Below are 18,385 nucleotides of genomic sequence, written 5' to 3'. Positions count from 1 at the left end.
ACTTTTTAAAGCTATTGTTCTGGCTTTTGGGTAGTAATGACACATGTTGTGGGATCCATTATAAGGGTTAAAAAACACACATTTCAAAGTGTCACTTGATGCCTACTTAAAGATGCCCCAATAACCGTGCACTTAAAATTGCTAATACTTATGCACAAATGACCCAATAGTTGTGTATAAATTTCTTAGTAGTCATGCACAAATGGGCCAATTATGAAGTGAAAAAGATAACAAGTGAGTAGCTTACTTGATTAAGTATACTTGTCGACCCAAGCATGGAACTAAGACTCATTACATGAGTGGGTAGTTAGCCTTCACTATAGACTCAATTAAATCTAGGTAGATGAGGTTCTTCATGGTAAGGTAGCTTGCTTAATTAAATTTAGGTAGATGAGGTTCTTCGTGGTAGGGTAGATTACTAATAGACCTTGGATATAGTTTTCTATTTTATTTTATAATTTGTCATCTAAATGACCTTAAATAAGGGACGGTCTTGATGAAGACTCAAATCCATCAAACCTATACAAATAGGCTTCATGATCAGTTGTGCCTAGATAGCAATATCTTTTTAGGATTTTGCATCTCTCAACTAGTCACATAAGTAGGGGAGAACTCAACAGGCCATCCATCACCATGATTGCAAATTATAGATGAAAAGAAGATTATGTGAAATATTAGGAACAAGGAGAACATTATCAATGTTGTCATCTTGCATCAGTACTGAGCATGTCTCCAAAACTGGAATTTGAGAAGAGTTCCCAACAACAAACATGGTATATTCATTTAAAGTTATTAGCAATTACTTTAAATGGAAATGCAATTGGACTAAGCAATTGCATATTAATCACATTTAAATGGGGCTTTGAGTCTAAAATGTTTCATCTAAGAAGATATTTATTGTAAATAAATCTAAAATATTCCTTTGAGGTAGGCCCCTCAATAGACTTTCCAATTCAATGTTTTGAAGAGATGCTTAAGTTTCAACTAGAATACTAATATTTCGTATTGATTTTATTTGAATATGTGAAATTTATTAATGGGATTTTAGTGATGATTTTTTTGGTTTCTTTAAAGCTAGTAGTTGGGAGGTTGGGCTCACAATGAGTGCATGGTTACTGGAATGTCATACATGGCTACTGGTGCTTTTCCCCAAGTTAAAAAACAAGAAATACATTATTTGAAAATTATAATTTAGTTAAATTTTTTATTGTAACTTAATTTACAAATATCTAAAATATGCAAAAACCTAACCATCTAGTTTTAATAATGCTAATTGCTTGAAGGCCATTGGATCCCTCTAACCTCCCAAGTCCTAAATCCAAACATAAAACACCAAACTTCAATCAAAATCCTATGTTCAGTTCATTATGATAATTTGAAGTTTTCGATATCATTTTTCTCCCCCCACTCAAAAAAAACTCTAAAGCTTGCAAAACTTTGGAGCATTGACACTTAAATTTTTCAACATCATGCATAACCTTTACAATTAGTTCAGATCCATATGCACATAACACTTGTTAGTAGCACGTTGTGGAAGGCTTACATCAACTGATCAACCTTTTCACCCCATTTGGTTATAGTCCAAGGTCTCTAAAACATCAGGAACCTTTAAACATTGAAACCCTATATCCAAACAAACTCAACCTTGAGTAAAATCCAAACATCAAACGCGAAACTTGCAAACTCATAACTTTCAACCTTGAAAAACAATCTATTAGATCAAAATCTATAAAATTACTAGAATCTTAAAAGGGTAAAAATCTTAACTTTTAAAAGCCCTAAATCATCCCATTTTTTAAAACCTCAAAAGATTTCAAACTCTTCACACTCAAAAGTACCCCAACTATTAAAACCCCTTAAAAACCAATATCTTACAAACCTAACAAAACCAATAAAGATTACAACCTCTTAAAACCATAAAATGTAAAACTTATATCCCAACATCTAAAGAACCTAATAAGCATGAGCATCCCCTTAAAACCGTAAAATCTAAACCTCATATCCCAAGGTAAATCTAAAAGCCCATTCCTCTTGTATACTATTAAAATCCCTTGTAACAAACTCAAATTCCTTAAAATCTTGAAACCCCTAAAACCTAAAACCTTAAACCCCAAAATCACTAAAATCCTATATGACTAACAATCGTCAAACCCTAAATCTTTTTAAATGTAAATGTCAAATCTTGAACTTAATTTGGAAACCCATAATATCCCCCTCAAACACTTAAAAGATACACCTACATTATAAACCCAAACATAATTTTCCAATGTCAAAACATAAAATTCACAAGCAATGCCCTTAAATTCTAAATTTCTAAAACCCCAATTGTCATGCACAAAATCTAAGCCCTTAAAACTTCATCCCATAACAAATGTTAACCATTACCCAAATTCACAACCTTTTAAGTTCCCCTAAACAGTAAACCAAAATATGCAACTCCAAAAAACCCTTAAAATCTCAAAAGATTCTAAAATCTCAAACTGATCTCAAACCTTTAACCTCAATCCCTAAAACCTATTATCATCACCTTCAAACATTTAAAACCTACATTGTAAATTGCAAATCACTAAAATTCCAAGCCTTAAACCCCAAATGTCAAAACTTAAAAAATTCCAAAAGACCGAGTAGCCATAAACACCTTGTTATTCTCAATTTGGACTTATGAAAAAATTGGGGTAACGCTACAAATTTTTGGCCTATTTGTAGTTCATATGCTCTATGCATGCTTTTCGAGATGATTCTATCACCTCGCTCATGATTGCCATTTTGGATTTCTTAGAAATTCTTTCCCTTTTTAGTTTAGGTGTCAATTGGGTCAACAAACTTGATTTACACCATTTTGGCCTTTAGGTGCAAATCGGGTTCATCGACCCAATTTACACCTTTCCCGTTTTGCTCTTCCCTTTTCACACTTAGGTGCAAATTGGGTTCATGAACTTGAAATGCACCTTGGCTTGTCATTTTAAGTGCAAATCGGGTTCATAAACCCAATTTGCACCTTTTTATTACAATCCTTGTTAAATTTAAATGTCTCCTTTTTCGATTTGTTTTATGAGTCTTTTAATTCATTTTTAATCTCTTCATCCCTCATTATCTCTTGTTGATCTTTCATTTTGCTTGGAGGTGAATTCGTTGGGCTCACTTCTCCTTTGAAATTGCAACGATTCTTAGTGTTTTTCCTAATAAGCTTCTTTTTCACGGCTTTCCCTGTTATTTTTGTGATTTATTTCTTCTTTCATTTCTGATGAAAATATGGCAAACAACTGAGAAGCGGGGGGTGAATGAGTTGTCATAAACTTACACAGCTTAAACTTAATCTCATATATGATTATTAAACATGAAAGCATAAATCAGCAACACATATAACACCAAGATTTTTGACGAGGAAAACCTTGTTAGGGGAAAAACCATGGTGGGGATGAACCCACAAAATAGGTATACCCTGTTAGAAGTATTACAATGGGGAATGCACATGCATTCAGGCACACTGCTCAAAACAAAGAAGGCTCATTGCCTTACAAGCAATTTCGGATCACATCCAGAAACACTGAACTAGGAATTAGCATCTCCTTAATGCCTGGTTCAGTTCCATTGAAGAACAAATTAACTTTCTCCTTCTCACTCTTCTTTGCCTTCAAATGATGTATATATTCAGTGCACATACACTCACTCTCATCCACATACATATCGAATACAAAGATATTACATTTATTTATACATGACATCAGCCTTGTAGAAATCACCAAGATTGGCTCAACACTCACCAGCTAATTACAAAAATATACATAGAAAAGACCTAAATTAATCGCCTCAAACACAAAACGCCTCCAAGAATTATGCCTCAAACATCCGCAACATGCTACAGGCATCCAGTCGGCTAAGAACATGAAGAGCACCACCGAACCAAAGAAAATCATCAATTATGAGCTCAACGATCAATGTAGACCACCAACACAAAAGGAACACGATCGAGAAACATCCACAAGCATCATGAATTACCATAGCAACATCCACACCAACACAAATTATTAGAATCACAATCATCTCTATATCGGACCTTAGGAACACTACCTGCAATGACTGCCAACTTGAAAAATCACTTGCGGACCTCCAAATCACGAACCACTTGAATTGAGGATACATATCAACATCCCAAACATATCTCCAAATCCACATATCAAGATATTACAATACAAAGCAATCCAGATCAAAATATTGACACTTTGCCACCACTGAACAACTAAAAAACTAGCCACAACACAAATACTCAAAACTCAATCGAATCTTCATGCAGACCTATGAAACTAGAGCTGAATCAACCAGAGATAATCCTCTACAAACCCTTTAATCTACAAACTCTGATCTTCAACATATTTGCTATACCGGACAAACTAACTCATTGAACTTTACTGCATCACTGTCACAAACAGAGAAATATGTTGACATCAACGACAACACATCTCTCAAATATCTCTCAAGCATATATTTGTAGCATAGTACCAACAATCATGCCCTAGTTGGGCTTTCCTACCTTTGTTTGGAGTTTTTATCTTTCATATGGTGTGGTAGGGATTTACGAACCCGAACCACGTTGCCATTTGTTTGGTGTGTTTTTGGGTTTGTAAACCCCGATCACACCATATCCTCATATTGTTTTACCATATTCTTGGTGGTATTTGAGTTGGTGAATCTGAATCACACCAATGTATGGTGGTATTCAGGTTCATCAACCCGAACACCACATGTTGTTTTAACCTTGCTTTGCCCTTTGTTTTCAATGGTGGTGTTTGGGTTTACCGGTTTGAACAACACCATTCTCATGGTGTGGTTCAAGTTTGTAAATTGGAGTAGCACTATGTTTTATCCATGCTCAATGTTGTTTGTAAGGTGGTGTTTAGATTTGTAAACCCGAACCACACCATATCAGAGGTGTTCGGGTTTACAAACCTGAACATCACCTCTTTGCGCTTCCGCTCTATCATGGTGGTGGTCAGGTCTGTAGGCTTGATTTACACCATGATCTCATTTCTTGGAGTAGTTCCGATCTATAGACCCAACCTATACTCGTTCCATCAAATGCATTCTCTTAATGTATATTGAACCTATGGATTCGATCTACATTGATGCTTTATTTTATCCAAGTGTAGTTCGGGTCTATGGGATTGAACTACACCTAGTTTTTGTTGGCTTGATGATGATTGTGATGTATTCATCATTTGTTGTCATTGACGAAACACTCTCACACACACATATGATTATACTGACTACTAGTGTAACTTCAATTGTTTACTCTGTCAACCAGTATGTTAAAGGTTATACCTTGAGAGGTTTATCTCTAACCGGTACTTTGTGTCAACCAGTATGTGCATTAGAGACAGTCTGTGATTATACTAAGTCGGCATCAAGATGAAGATCAAGATGGAGATCAAGTGGAGATTTAAGGACAACGGTTCATATGTTTTATTCAAACCGGTATTTAGTAATTTTGTGATGAATTACTTGCACCGACTGCTTGGCGGCAATTTTTGTGATGAGTTATGATCACTTGTCTAGATACACTGCACCTAGGAAATTGTGTTATGATTTCTTAAGGCCGACATGAAATTATAAGGTCTATATATTGACATCGCAATGAATTTTTTGATATAGTGAAAAGTGTAATGTGCGAAAGGATAAAGAGTTAAGTTGTAGAGTATGCAGAAGAGCAGTGTTGAATATGTTTAGAAGGATCTGATTAACCAAGTATTGTGCTACTTAGGATAGATCAAAACATTCTTGTTGTTATCTAACCATTACAGCAAAATCAAATCCCCTAACTGGGTAAGCTCTAACAAGCTTCAATGTATAAATCCTTTAACAGGGTGATCCATTAGTTTGGATTTAGAAATCCTCCACCGAGGTTACTCCTAATAGGGTATTACCTTTAACAGGGTATAAGCTTCTAATCAAGCTTTGGGATCTCCAACAAGATTCGCTCCTAGCAGAGCACTTTGTAGACCTTAACCAGTCAGTTATCTATTACTGCAGATAGTTAATTTGTGAGTTCCATCTCACCGTGGTTTTTACCTATTTGGGTTTTCCACGTACAAACACTTGTGTTGTGGTGGATGCTTTACTTTTTGTGGATGTTGTTATATCATTTTGGATTGCATGCATTGTGTTTAAAAGCTTTGTTAAGTTCTTCTATCGGTTAGTGTTTGAAGTAGTTTCATTTTTGGTGTCACTGATTCACCCCCCCTCTTAGTGCTTTTCAAGTCCATTAGTTTTGTCCTTCCTAATTTCAATGTGTAGTTCGAACTTATAGACCCGAGCTACACTTAGCCTTAAGTGTAAATTGGGTATATGAACTTGAATTACACCAAATGCACACACATGTAAATAGGGTTTGTAGACCCGATTTACACTTGATCTGTTATGATACAATGAGGGTTTTTGAAACCCTAATAGCACCAAATTCAACACATACATGATCCTGTTTCTGTTCAATTTCTCAAGATGGCTGGTGATTCTTCTAAGTATTGATGATTTCTCTATGCTACAGTGTCATTCTTGTACAGATGACAAAACCATCTCCAGGTAAGAAGACAATCAAGTTCAAAAAGCAAGATCCACATATAGTATTTCCGCCTTCATTGGTATCTTCAAATATTGATAATATAAGGGACTTTGAAATAGGTCACGTGGACCTGGTAGGATTTCTTAAAAGGATCATGCAGCCACCCTCATACTATAAGATGGAGCCTATTATCAACAATAATATTCATTTAGTCTCAACATTTCCCATGTCAGCTTAGGACCTTGAATTTGTTCTTCCAACTGCAAATCATTTTGATCTTGCTAGAAAAAGTGTGAAGGATGCTAGTGGCAAAAATATTATCAAGCTTGATGAGGACTTTTTCAACACTATCTTCAAGTGTCCAAACATTGAGAGGTATGTTGATATAACCATGCAATCAACATAGAGTTACTATGGCAGGAATTCAAATGTGTAGAAGAAATATCAATGGTAACTAATTGAAGACCTCAAGACCTACAATTGCCAGGTGGCCAAAAAACCTTTCATAGGAGTGATCATATTGAGGAATTCAATGAATCGGTTACTCTTCTAAGCAGTGCGAAGGGACTTCCTACTTCAGATACCTATTATGAATGGATATATCAGTACATCCATATCATTAGGCAAAACAAAGAGAAAATATATTGGGGAAAGCAAATAAGTGATGCTTTTTGTGAGCAACTCACTAAGGTACCCATTACCCTCAAGTTCTATATGACACCCTATCTGGTATGCACAACAACTTCTATGAGACACTTCCCAGATTTGTCTATATCAAGAGAGAGTGGACAAATTGTTGTGCATGAATATTATTCCCATTTGGTATTGGAGAATAGTTTTCATCATTTTCAAAGGGTAAATCATACATTCTTCGCATACCATATGTGCATGCTAACAAAGATTTATACAACAAAAGAGTGTTTGATCATGTATGAGAAGTTGTGAACCAATAAGGGTGTATGTTCCTACAATTCCATACTTTCACCTACCTTAGGGTGAGATGTTTTAATGGTGAACCTTTCATGCTTCCAAGGTACCCATTGGATAAAATTGTCTTGATGGAATTGGCACGTCAAATGGTGGAAGTGTATGAGGCATAGTCTAGTTCACATAGGGCAAGTTTCAAGTTCTCATTGAATATTGGTAGATACTCCAATTCAATTTTCAAAGCAAGGGCAATGGAGGAGAAAATGAGAAGAGTAACCATGAAAATTTTTCCAATACAAGAGGGACTTTGATTATAGAGGAATGAGGAATAAATTGAAGAAAGCATATGTCCATGTACATCACATTGAAGACATTTGGGTTGACTGTAGGACAAAACATGCTATCGTGAAACTGGATTATTGTTGACTTACAATGGAGCAAATTCAAGAGCTTGATCTTGCAGATATTCCAAACGATCTTGAAGATGACATGAATGTTCTAGATCCTGTCTATGTAGAAAATAAATTTTTGGGAACACCATTACCACTTATTTAGTGGTCACAAAAAGAAGCAACATCCATCAGGGATAGATTCCAAAGTATTCTTGCAAATACTAATGTTTGGCTTACTAGAAAAGGGATCCAATTGAAGCCCTTCTCCACTAGTTTTGAAGGTGGCACTGCTAGACTTGTTGGGAAAAGGTCAGAGATTATGACAAAGAACAAACAAGATCTTGCTACTCCCCAAAAATATCTAAAGTTGAAATTTACAGTTGGGGTTAATAAAGGTAAATGCTGAGAAGAGTCAACCATTTAAAATGCTCAGAAGGCAAAAGAGCCTAAGGTAATGTTAGACATGTGTGAATATTATTGTGATTGATGTCAAACCGGTTATCCAATTTGGACTAGACAACATATGCAGTATATTGAGATCAAATCAATTATCCATCTTGGTCCAGATGGTTTATGCAATTCATGGTTGTCAATCCTGCTATCAGGTTTGATCCGGATGTTGTATGCAGTTGGTATGTGCAGTTTTTGCTATGAGTAGGTGTTGTTTGTTTTGTATTGCTATGAGAAGTGATGTTGTAAGATGGAGTTGATATAGTGGAATGATTTCCGAAAGATCCCTATCTCTGGAATTCTGTGTTGTTCTTTCACTGGTACCGGTATCAGTTACGTGTTCAAGTATTAGATATCTTGGTGTATCTCTTTGTGTCTTGTGGTTTGGTATCCTTGGTATGCGTGGAAACTATATTTTGGAGTTTGGAGATGTTATGCTTGAATCTTGTGATAATGGGTATGTATCTATGGGTTTGGATGATCTTGTCTCATTTTGGTAATTAGGGTAATGCATTGGTAAATAAATTATGTAAAAGGAAGCATGTAGAGATCTTGCGGAGGTCGACTTGGTCAAGGTTTTATTGGATAATGTGTTGAGCTAGTTCGACACATTATCCTAGTGTATGTGTCCTCCGGTGCACACATACACACACACTAACACACACACACACATGCATGCATGCGATGTGTGAAATAGAAAGGAATTGTATGAAGTGTGTGCATGTGCGTGTGAGTATTGAGTAGTGAAATAGACATAGCAACGAAGATAGCAGAGAAGTAGTGTGTGAAGTGTGAGTTGCGGACAACGAAGGGAGTTGGTGCAGAATCAAAGTGCATATAGTATTGTAGTATTGCAGTAGTCCTTTACTAGACCTACTGCAAGTGCTGAAGGACAGTTGTACATAGATCTTTCACCGAATCTGCTGTAGAGTTTGAGAATTGTGAAATGAGCTTAATCTTGGAACTAATCTCATGCATTTGGAGATGCAATCCTCTTCAGTTCAGTCTTTCCTATTGCAGCGAGCATTTCATTAGTTAGCCACCATATGTATCTTTGCAGTGATCCATTTTTTGTAATCTGACAATGAGCCACCCGTTTTGTAAAACACCATATAACTAGTTATATTCTCTTGAGAGTTAACACTCTCCGTGGTTTTTCCCATTTGGGTTTTCCACGTTGTTGGTTGAAATTTTTGCAAACTAGGAGAGTTTACAAAATTGTGGTTTCAACCACTACAAAATGAGATTAAATCTCTTATAATTTCTAATGCAAGGCTCCCCCTGTAATTCACTACTCTACTTTTATAAAATAAGATACGAGTTTCAACTCCTAATCTAACTTCGGTGGTACATCATCCTATCCTCTTTCTTCAAGATGGATGTTATTCTTTTCCTCTTCTTTTAGGAAAGAATTTACAATATAGAGTAGCAATAATTCTTACAATTTCACTGTTACAAATTAACTTAGAATGCAAGAATGATACAATATAGGTAAGGAACTAAGTAAAGTTTATATTAAGGCGCAAAGTCCTCTGTTGCTTCTTTGGGATGAGAAAGAGTGCTTAAGCTCAAAGTATTAAAAATCACTACTATCCTGTCGACCTTTTTACAACTACTTATGTAACACAGTGTGTTAATTAAGAAAATCAACGCAAAGCACAAAGTCTTAAACTTGACTCCTAATTACAACTTTCAATAATATTTTTCTGAAATGATAATATGAAGCTCAAATTCTTCAAGTTACGATTTCTTTTTCCAAGATGACACAATAAAGCACAAAGTCTTCAAAGTGTAACCTTAATATATTTCAACCGACTTTATCTTGAAAATATCAATATGAAGCATAAAGTCTTCAAAATGATATCACAATCACAAATCCCTAATTCTATTAACAAGAGTCAAAACATGACACAAAGTTCACAAATTAACAATTGCCTGTACTCTTTAACAATATTCTTTCAACACACCTTTACTTGAGAAAAATAAGAATTTATAATGAAAATGACATAATAACACTCTCACCATAAACAACAAATGAATCCAACACAAGGTTTGGATGCCAAAACTTTCTTCTTATTTCATCGAGTTTGTAAAATCACAATAGAAACACAAAGTTTCACTTTTTCTCTTCACTTCAGTAGAATTTGGCATATAGATTAAAGATTCTAGTTGTAAATTAAAATAAGCAACCTCATATATATAGGAGAGGTACATTGAGAAAAACTAGGAAAAACTATGAATAATTCAAAGAAGAGTCCTAATTGACTTTGGACTCGTGCATTGCCTAAGTGCAAAATCTAAATACAAAATGACACTTGAGGTGTCAAAGTGTTATTCAAAAATGCATCTACTATGAAAAATTCAAAGTGTTTCTCGACACTCCATTTTGATCCTGCTTCATGAATTCCTCAAACTTTTATAGAACCGCTTTAATTTGTTCCTGATCAGGTTGCTTGGGTGACTTGTGATGACCTTGACCTAGGTGATAGAATCTCTAAGGCTCATGTCGCATTTCTTGTGCTTTTTCAAAAGTAAGGTTAGATCATCCAGAGTTACTTGGATATCTATCAACTTATCAATGGTGGATAATGAGAAAGATTGTTTGTCGACCTCTTTGCCAATTAGCACACTGAATTCTTTGACAATAGCATCCTCATGAAGGGGCTTTTGAGTCTCATCAAGGAAGGTGCAAGGCGGAGTTGATATCTTCTTGATGGTGTCTTTCCCTTTATCATTACATTCTTTTTGTGCTTTCCTCAAATCTTTGATAAGCATGGACCTCTATTTTGTTCATTTGATGTTCCAATATTTCTCTCTGTTCAATGTACATATCCCTTGAAGGGAGCACTCCATTGTCAACTAGAACATTTTTATTGGAAATCCTCTAACTTCAATCATGTGTCAAAGTCCTTCTCACGTGCTTCCAATTCATTTGAAATCAAATTCAAAGATTTATCAATTTCAATTTATAACTCCTCCAAGTTGTTTACAAGAGTAGCTATTGAACAAAAGAGACGAGTTCTTTGGCTCAACAGTCTATCCATCCATTCACCAACTGTTCTCCCATGAGAATTGACCTATTCAGCTTGTTTAATAATTTGCTCATCCATTGAAGAAGTGACCGACTCAACTACCTCTGATGATTTGGTAATCTTGATCAATACTTCTGTGAGTTGATCAACTTGTTTCTTCAAGTTATCTTTCTTAACTTTCTCTTCATTTAACATTGTCACAAGATGCTGGAAAGAAGTTTAAGCATTTTCAACTATACCTTCATGCGTTTGTTTGCCCAAATCAATTCTTTTAATGACATAATTAGTAGACTGTGCTTTATCTAGGTCTGTATTCGAAGGTGGAATTGCCATTTCTACATATTTGTTCTTTGATTGATCTATTTTCAATCTAGACAAAGTCTTGGCCTTCTTTGTGATCTTGGGCTTAACAGACACCAATTGACTGAAATCAAAGTCATCAAGAGAGATGGCTTTCTTCTTTCTCTTAAGAGTGTTATACACTAGCCAAGGTGGCAAATATGTGTCATCATCCACTCCAGTAGTTAACACTTGTGTTTCCAACTCCTAAGACTAAACAATTGTAGTAACAATGGGTGGAGTTGAGGTAACAATGGCAAGTGGATTTGAAGTAGTAGAAACCTGAGGAGGAACTTGGGTTTCTGATGTGAATTTATCAAAATCTTCCAACATGGAAGAAGTAACCTCAAACAAATTGGGAAGGAAAACAATATCAAGGTTGTCATGAGGTGTATCAAGGGTGGATTCAATTGTGGAAGTGGAGGGAATAACATGAATTTTAGGAGCTTTTGACAAAAATGACACAATAGAACCTAAAGGAATAGTATCAATAACTAAGGCTGAAGTAGTGCCTATGATATCATGTGATGTAGGAGGAACACCTTCTTGCATCTCTTGAGACTAGGAAGTACTTGGGATTTTAGGTAATCCTTCCTCTTCAAATTCTCCTTCCTCTTGTTTCTGCTCATTTTCTGGTTCATCTTCTTCTTGTTGTTCACCTTCATTTTCTTCGTCTTCTCCTTCAATCTCATCATGAGCTTGAGTCTCTTGAGTTGAAGACTCACCTTGGCTCTTACCTTTTCCAACAGTGAACTTGAATTTTGAACCTTTAGGAGTCATAGGATCCTGTTTGTTTTTGGTCCTCAATTCTAAAGTCTTTCTCTTAGGCCCTCCAACATCCTCTTCAAATGATTTGATCTGGAAAGGCTTTAGCTAAACACCATGCAAATTCAACCAAACATTGGTATTAGCAAGGGTATTTTGGAACTTGGCCCTTATTGAATTATTCTCCTTGTCGGACCATTGAATAAGAGGTAAAGGTGATCCAACAACTTTTTTCTTCACATACATAGGATCAAGGATGTCTCCATCCTCCTCAAGATCCTTAGGAACATCAGCAAGATCAAAATTCTCAATTTGTTCTACTATTAGATGACAGTAGCCAAATCTCTGGGTGTCCTCTTAAATTCTACAATCGATCCATACATCTTCAATTTGGTGAACATGGGTATAGTTCTTCTTGATCTTATTATTCATGCCCTATAGTCAAATACTTTATGTCTTTGAAAAATATCATGGTCACTCTTACTCATCTCCTCCTCCATGACACTGGCCTTGTAGATGGAGTTGATGGAATATCTCCCTATGGCAATAGAGAACTTGAGACTTGTCTTATGAGCCCTATATTGATGCTCATGGATTAATATCATTTGGCAATCCATCTCCATAAGAATAATCTTATTCGACAAATACCTTGGGAGCATGAAGGGTTCTCCATCAAAGCATCCGATCCTGATATATGCAAGTGTGGGGAATTGTAAGAAAATACAACCATATTCACTCACCAACTTCCAAGCCTCATCTGACACTCTCTTGTTCTGAAGATCTTTATCAAATAAGCACATGTAATGAGAAAAGAAGGCATCATTGACCCTCCTGAAATGGTGCAAACTCTCATTGAGAGTTAACTGAGTGAAGTACTTGTAAATAGGAACTTGACTTTTGTCACCTATGGTAGATAGACTTGGAAAATGCCTCATTGATGCGACTACATAGACAAGATAGGAAGTCATATAAAATTTCAAGGTGGTGGGTACTTTCGTCAACTGCTCACACAAAGAATCTGCAATTTGCTTGCCCTAGTAGATCTTCTTCTTATTTTGCCTGATAATGTGAATGCACCAATACCTCCACTTGTAATAAGTGTTGGAAGTCGAGAGGCCCTTTACCCTGTTGAGAAGAGTAATGAGATCATTGACCTCTTCAATGAAATCACTGTGAGGAAGAGTCTTTGGCCATCTCACAATTGTAGGCCTAGGGTTCTTTAATCATTTTTCATTGATATTCAATTTCCTGCACTTATATGAATTGTTGTCAAAGTAGGTAACAGATAATTGCATGTCAATATTGGCATATTGCTCTATAGGTGGACACTTGAAAATTGTATCAAATAAATCCTCATCAAGCTTGATGAGTGTCTTCTTTCCATCTACATCCTTCATCGATATGGTTGTAGGGTCATACCTATTAGCTAGGGCTAGCACAAATTTTGGATTTTTGAGAAGACATAGGAAAGGCCACCACCATATGAATTCCACTATTGATGGTGGACTCCATTTTATAAGGCACTGGTGACTCTTTGACTCTTGTCAATAATTCATCGAGATCCATGTGGCCAATCTTTGTATCCCTTATATTATCAATATTGGATGATATAGATGAAGGAGGAAAAACTGGATGAATCTCAGATTGTTTTTCAACTTCATTGATCTCTTACTAGGCGAAGACTTCGTCATTTGCAATAAATGCACTGCAACATGAAAATATCATCATTTGAGATTATTAGCCTCCATAGGAATCTCATTTGATAGGATGAAAGCCATCGATCAATCACAAATTGGCCTAAAACCACCAATTTGTAAGTGTGTGACTTAGATGAAAGTCGGACTTATAAGTCTGATTTGCACTTAATATAAGTAGAAAATCACAAACAAGTGCATATTAGAATTACAATTTTGATTTGCACTTAAGAGATAGCAAAAAATCAACTCAGGTGTATATCGGGTTTATATCCTTGATCTACACCTAAGAAAATCACAAAACACTAAAGGGTGCATATCGAACTTGTAACCCCAACATGCACTTGGGAAGAACATAAAAAGAAGGCGCATATCGAAGTTACAAGTCTGATATACACCACATAAGGATAAATCAACATATGATGTGGATTAGGGATACAACCCCAATTTACACCTAAAGGAAAGGCACTTAATAAAAAACTACCAAAATAACCAAGTGGTGTCAGGCAGGGTTCTAAACCCGATCGACACCAAAGGAAAGAAAGGAAACAAGGATAGTGGGTGGCAGGTTTGTAACCCCACCACACACCATTGAATAAAGATTTGGTGTGTGGTGGGTTTCTATCCCCACCACCCACCATTGAATGATATTTAGTAAAGAAAAAATCAAAGGCGGTGTCAAGTAGGGTTGTAACCCCGATTGACACCACAATGGATGTGCAAAGCAATGGTGGTTGGAAGGTTTGAAACCCTGCCACACACCAAAGGAAATATCAGAACAAAGCTTCAAACCTATGTATGTGGGTTGGGGTTGAACCCGACACACATCATAGCTACATGTTGTGGTATGTGTCGGGTTGAAAACCCAACACCACACCAAACGAAATCAACGCAATAAAAAAAGAAAGGTAAGGAAAACAATGATGTGTTCGGGTTTGAAAGCCTAACACACATCAGGTTTTCAACCTGACCACACCATCGTTTAGGGTTTAATGCAGTCGATACAAACAATACAAATTTTTAATACTAAAGATATACACTTCAATGTGTATATAATTCGACTATGAAAAATCACAAAGAGAAGGACAAAACACATACAAGGGATTTAGAGAGCTCGATTCAAAAAGAAAACCGGTGCCTTGAATCTTGAAAATAATGAAAACCAATAGGCATAAATCAATAATATAAGAAGTAAGAAACCCGATTTGAATCAAACTTTTTAAACAGTAAATGCCAATGTGTGCTCAATAATGATGTATATCGGGCCTATAGGCCTGATTTGCACCAAAATGACTTAAGAGGTGTAAATCGGGCTTGTAATTCTGATTTACAACTAAAAGGAACTAACAAGTGCGTTGTCGGGTTTAAAAACCGATTCTACACCTAAAGCTTTAAAATGGTGTAGAGTCGAATTTAAACCCCATCTTTACACCAATTAGAAAAAACTATCTCTAAAGTTAAAATTTTAATTTTAACTAGGAAGACAAGATTTCCAAGATTGAACACAAAGTGTTCAAAGATGAGTGAAGTGACAAAAAGCTTCAAAACTCACAACTTAGAGAAATGACAATGAATTTTAAGAAAAAATTGTAGGGGTATCCTTGTTTTCACACAAAACAAAAACAAAGATAACACACGTACAAAATCCGTGTTCCTTTTGTGGCTATAATTTTCATGTTTATTCTACATTTGTTGTTTCATGTGTGTTAAGCATAATTGGTTAGTTTGATATTCCAACATAAGGTTTAAGTTTGGCAAAAGTTTTAGTTTCCATGGGAATACTGATTCACCCCCCCTCTCAATCTTTTGGTCCCTTCAATCAATCCAATAGGTACAAGGTGAGCATTTGGATTATGAACCTCGACCTAATCAAGAGCCTATTGATGTGGATCAACTTGAAGTTGAAGAGGAAGATAATGAAGATCATGATGATAGATATGGTGAAGAGGGATTACCAGAATCCTCTAAGACCTCAGTTAGATAAGTCCCATGTGTCCCATCCACATGTATCTCATTCAGTGATAACTTTAAGAAACCCCCCCTCAAAGAAAGATATAAAATATTGGCGAATTTTTATTAATTTTGTATAAAAATAATAATTTTTATTGGTGAATCTTTCATTTTTAAAAAGAAACATAATTTTATTAGTGAATTTTTTTACATCAAAATTTTTTGGTAGAAAATCTTGGCAAATCTTAGAAAATAACACAAGTATGCATTAATTACTATTGCAAATAATTTCATTCAAAAAAATAAATTCTTATAGAAAATTAGACGTTTAAGGTGGAAATCATTAATGAGTTTAAAGGGTAAACACTACTTTATTTAGATACTAGCATCAATTTAAATTAATCTAATAGACCTGTTTGTATTTCGTCAAATAAAATGTACTTAAAATTTATAAAACTCATGGGGCCCAAAATTGTTTTTATACCATTGATTTCCATTAAGGCCAACAACTGAAAAGAAACTCAACTCCCATGAGAATTACAACTTGTAGGTACAGTTTACCTCATGGAATGCAATGATGGTCATTAGATTATATTTTGAATCAGTGTTGGCAACTAAAGATTGTTGGTAGAATCCTAAAGTAACTAATAATTATGATGTATTATTGGCGAATTAATTTATTTTTGTTACAATAAATAATAAAATTTTGGCGAATGATATCCAACCATTTATCGAATATTTTGGCTAATCTTTGAGTTAAAAAATTTAATAAAATAAATTCTCTGGCGATTTAAATAATAAGACTGAAATTAAATTTTGTAAAAATGTGGCGATTTAGGTTACCTTAACACTTGAACTATTAGCCAAATTTTGATTTCCAAATTTAAAATAATAGCCAATTGTTTAATATTAGCCACTAAAAAAATCACTGATCTCGTTATTTTTAAACCAAGGTTCATGTTCTTGTTTCAACTGTTGAGTCAAAACCTTTGGGATCTACTATCACTTGTATTACTCCTAGTACAATTGTTAATGTGCTTCCACTAGTACTAGTGAATCTACCTTGGATACCCCTCATGATAACACTGAGAATGTTTTCTCTACCTTTCCAAATTTGTTTGAGGCGTCAGCCACTATGTTACATGACTTTGATAAATTCGTGACAAAAATTGGTCCTAAACCTAACGAGTCATCTCTTGAGAATATTCATGTCATTGTTACTACTTCACTTATTGTGGCTACTACTACTCAAGAACAAGTAAATCCATCTTAGGCCTTACTTGCAAGTGTTGATGATGATTTTCCTTACCACCATGGTTATTTTCTAATGCTCCTAAGAGGAAGAAACAAGTCGTCTCTCTAGACAACTTCGATTTTAGTTAGCTTGTCTCTACTAAACCCAAGACTACCAAGAAAGCAAAGACCTCTTCAAGGATAAATGTAGACAAGGATAAGAAAACATGTGCAGAGGTTATTGTTCCTCCTATTGATAAGGACATTGATCAAATTTAGGAAACAAATTATACTATTAGCAGAGTTGATTTGGGCAAACAATCTCATGACACTACCAAAGGAGATGCTCAAGTGGCCTTAGATGCTCTCATTACTAGATATGATGAGGACAAGGTCAAGAAATATAAGCTTAAAGAGCAGGTAGAACAAATTACAACTGTTCTAATCAAGGTGACCAAGTCCTCAGAAGTGATTGAAACACTGACTTCATCACTTGATGAACAAGTCATGGCGTGAGCCGAGGAAACAACTTCACGAAGCAGGGTAGTGGGTGAATGGATGGACAAGATGCTTAGTCAAGGAACACTACTACTGAGTTTAGCTATCAACATAGTCAAGAATCTTGAAGCTATAAAGACTAAGGTGGATAATACTATAGAACTCTTTCTCAAGAGTTGGAAACACAAGAGAAGGATTTTGATACTTGACTGAAACTTGAAGGTTTATATTTAAATGTTCTTGTAGACAATGGAGTTATTCCTTCTTGGGATATGCATGTTTAACATCAAGAAGAATTAGAGAATCAAATGAATACATTGGAGCCGCTTATCAAAGCTACGAGAAAGGCTCAGAAGGAGTGCATGGATAAAAGGAAAGAAATTGTGAATAAGTTATGAAAAATTCTTTTCACCTTCTTAGATAAAAATCAGATTGCTCTAGATGTGGATGCAATCATTAAAGAGTTTAGTTTTTTACTAATCGCCGAAATTGAAAAAGAGGACTTCTCTTTGTCCTCCATTGACAAATTGGTAGATCTTCAATTCATTA

The sequence above is a fragment of the Cryptomeria japonica genome, chromosome 5, assembly GCF_030272615.1.
Source record: "Cryptomeria japonica chromosome 5, Sugi_1.0, whole genome shotgun sequence".
Lineage (NCBI taxonomy): Eukaryota > Viridiplantae > Streptophyta > Pinopsida > Cupressales > Cupressaceae > Cryptomeria > Cryptomeria japonica.
Note: the sequence above shows the minus strand (reverse complement) of the source record.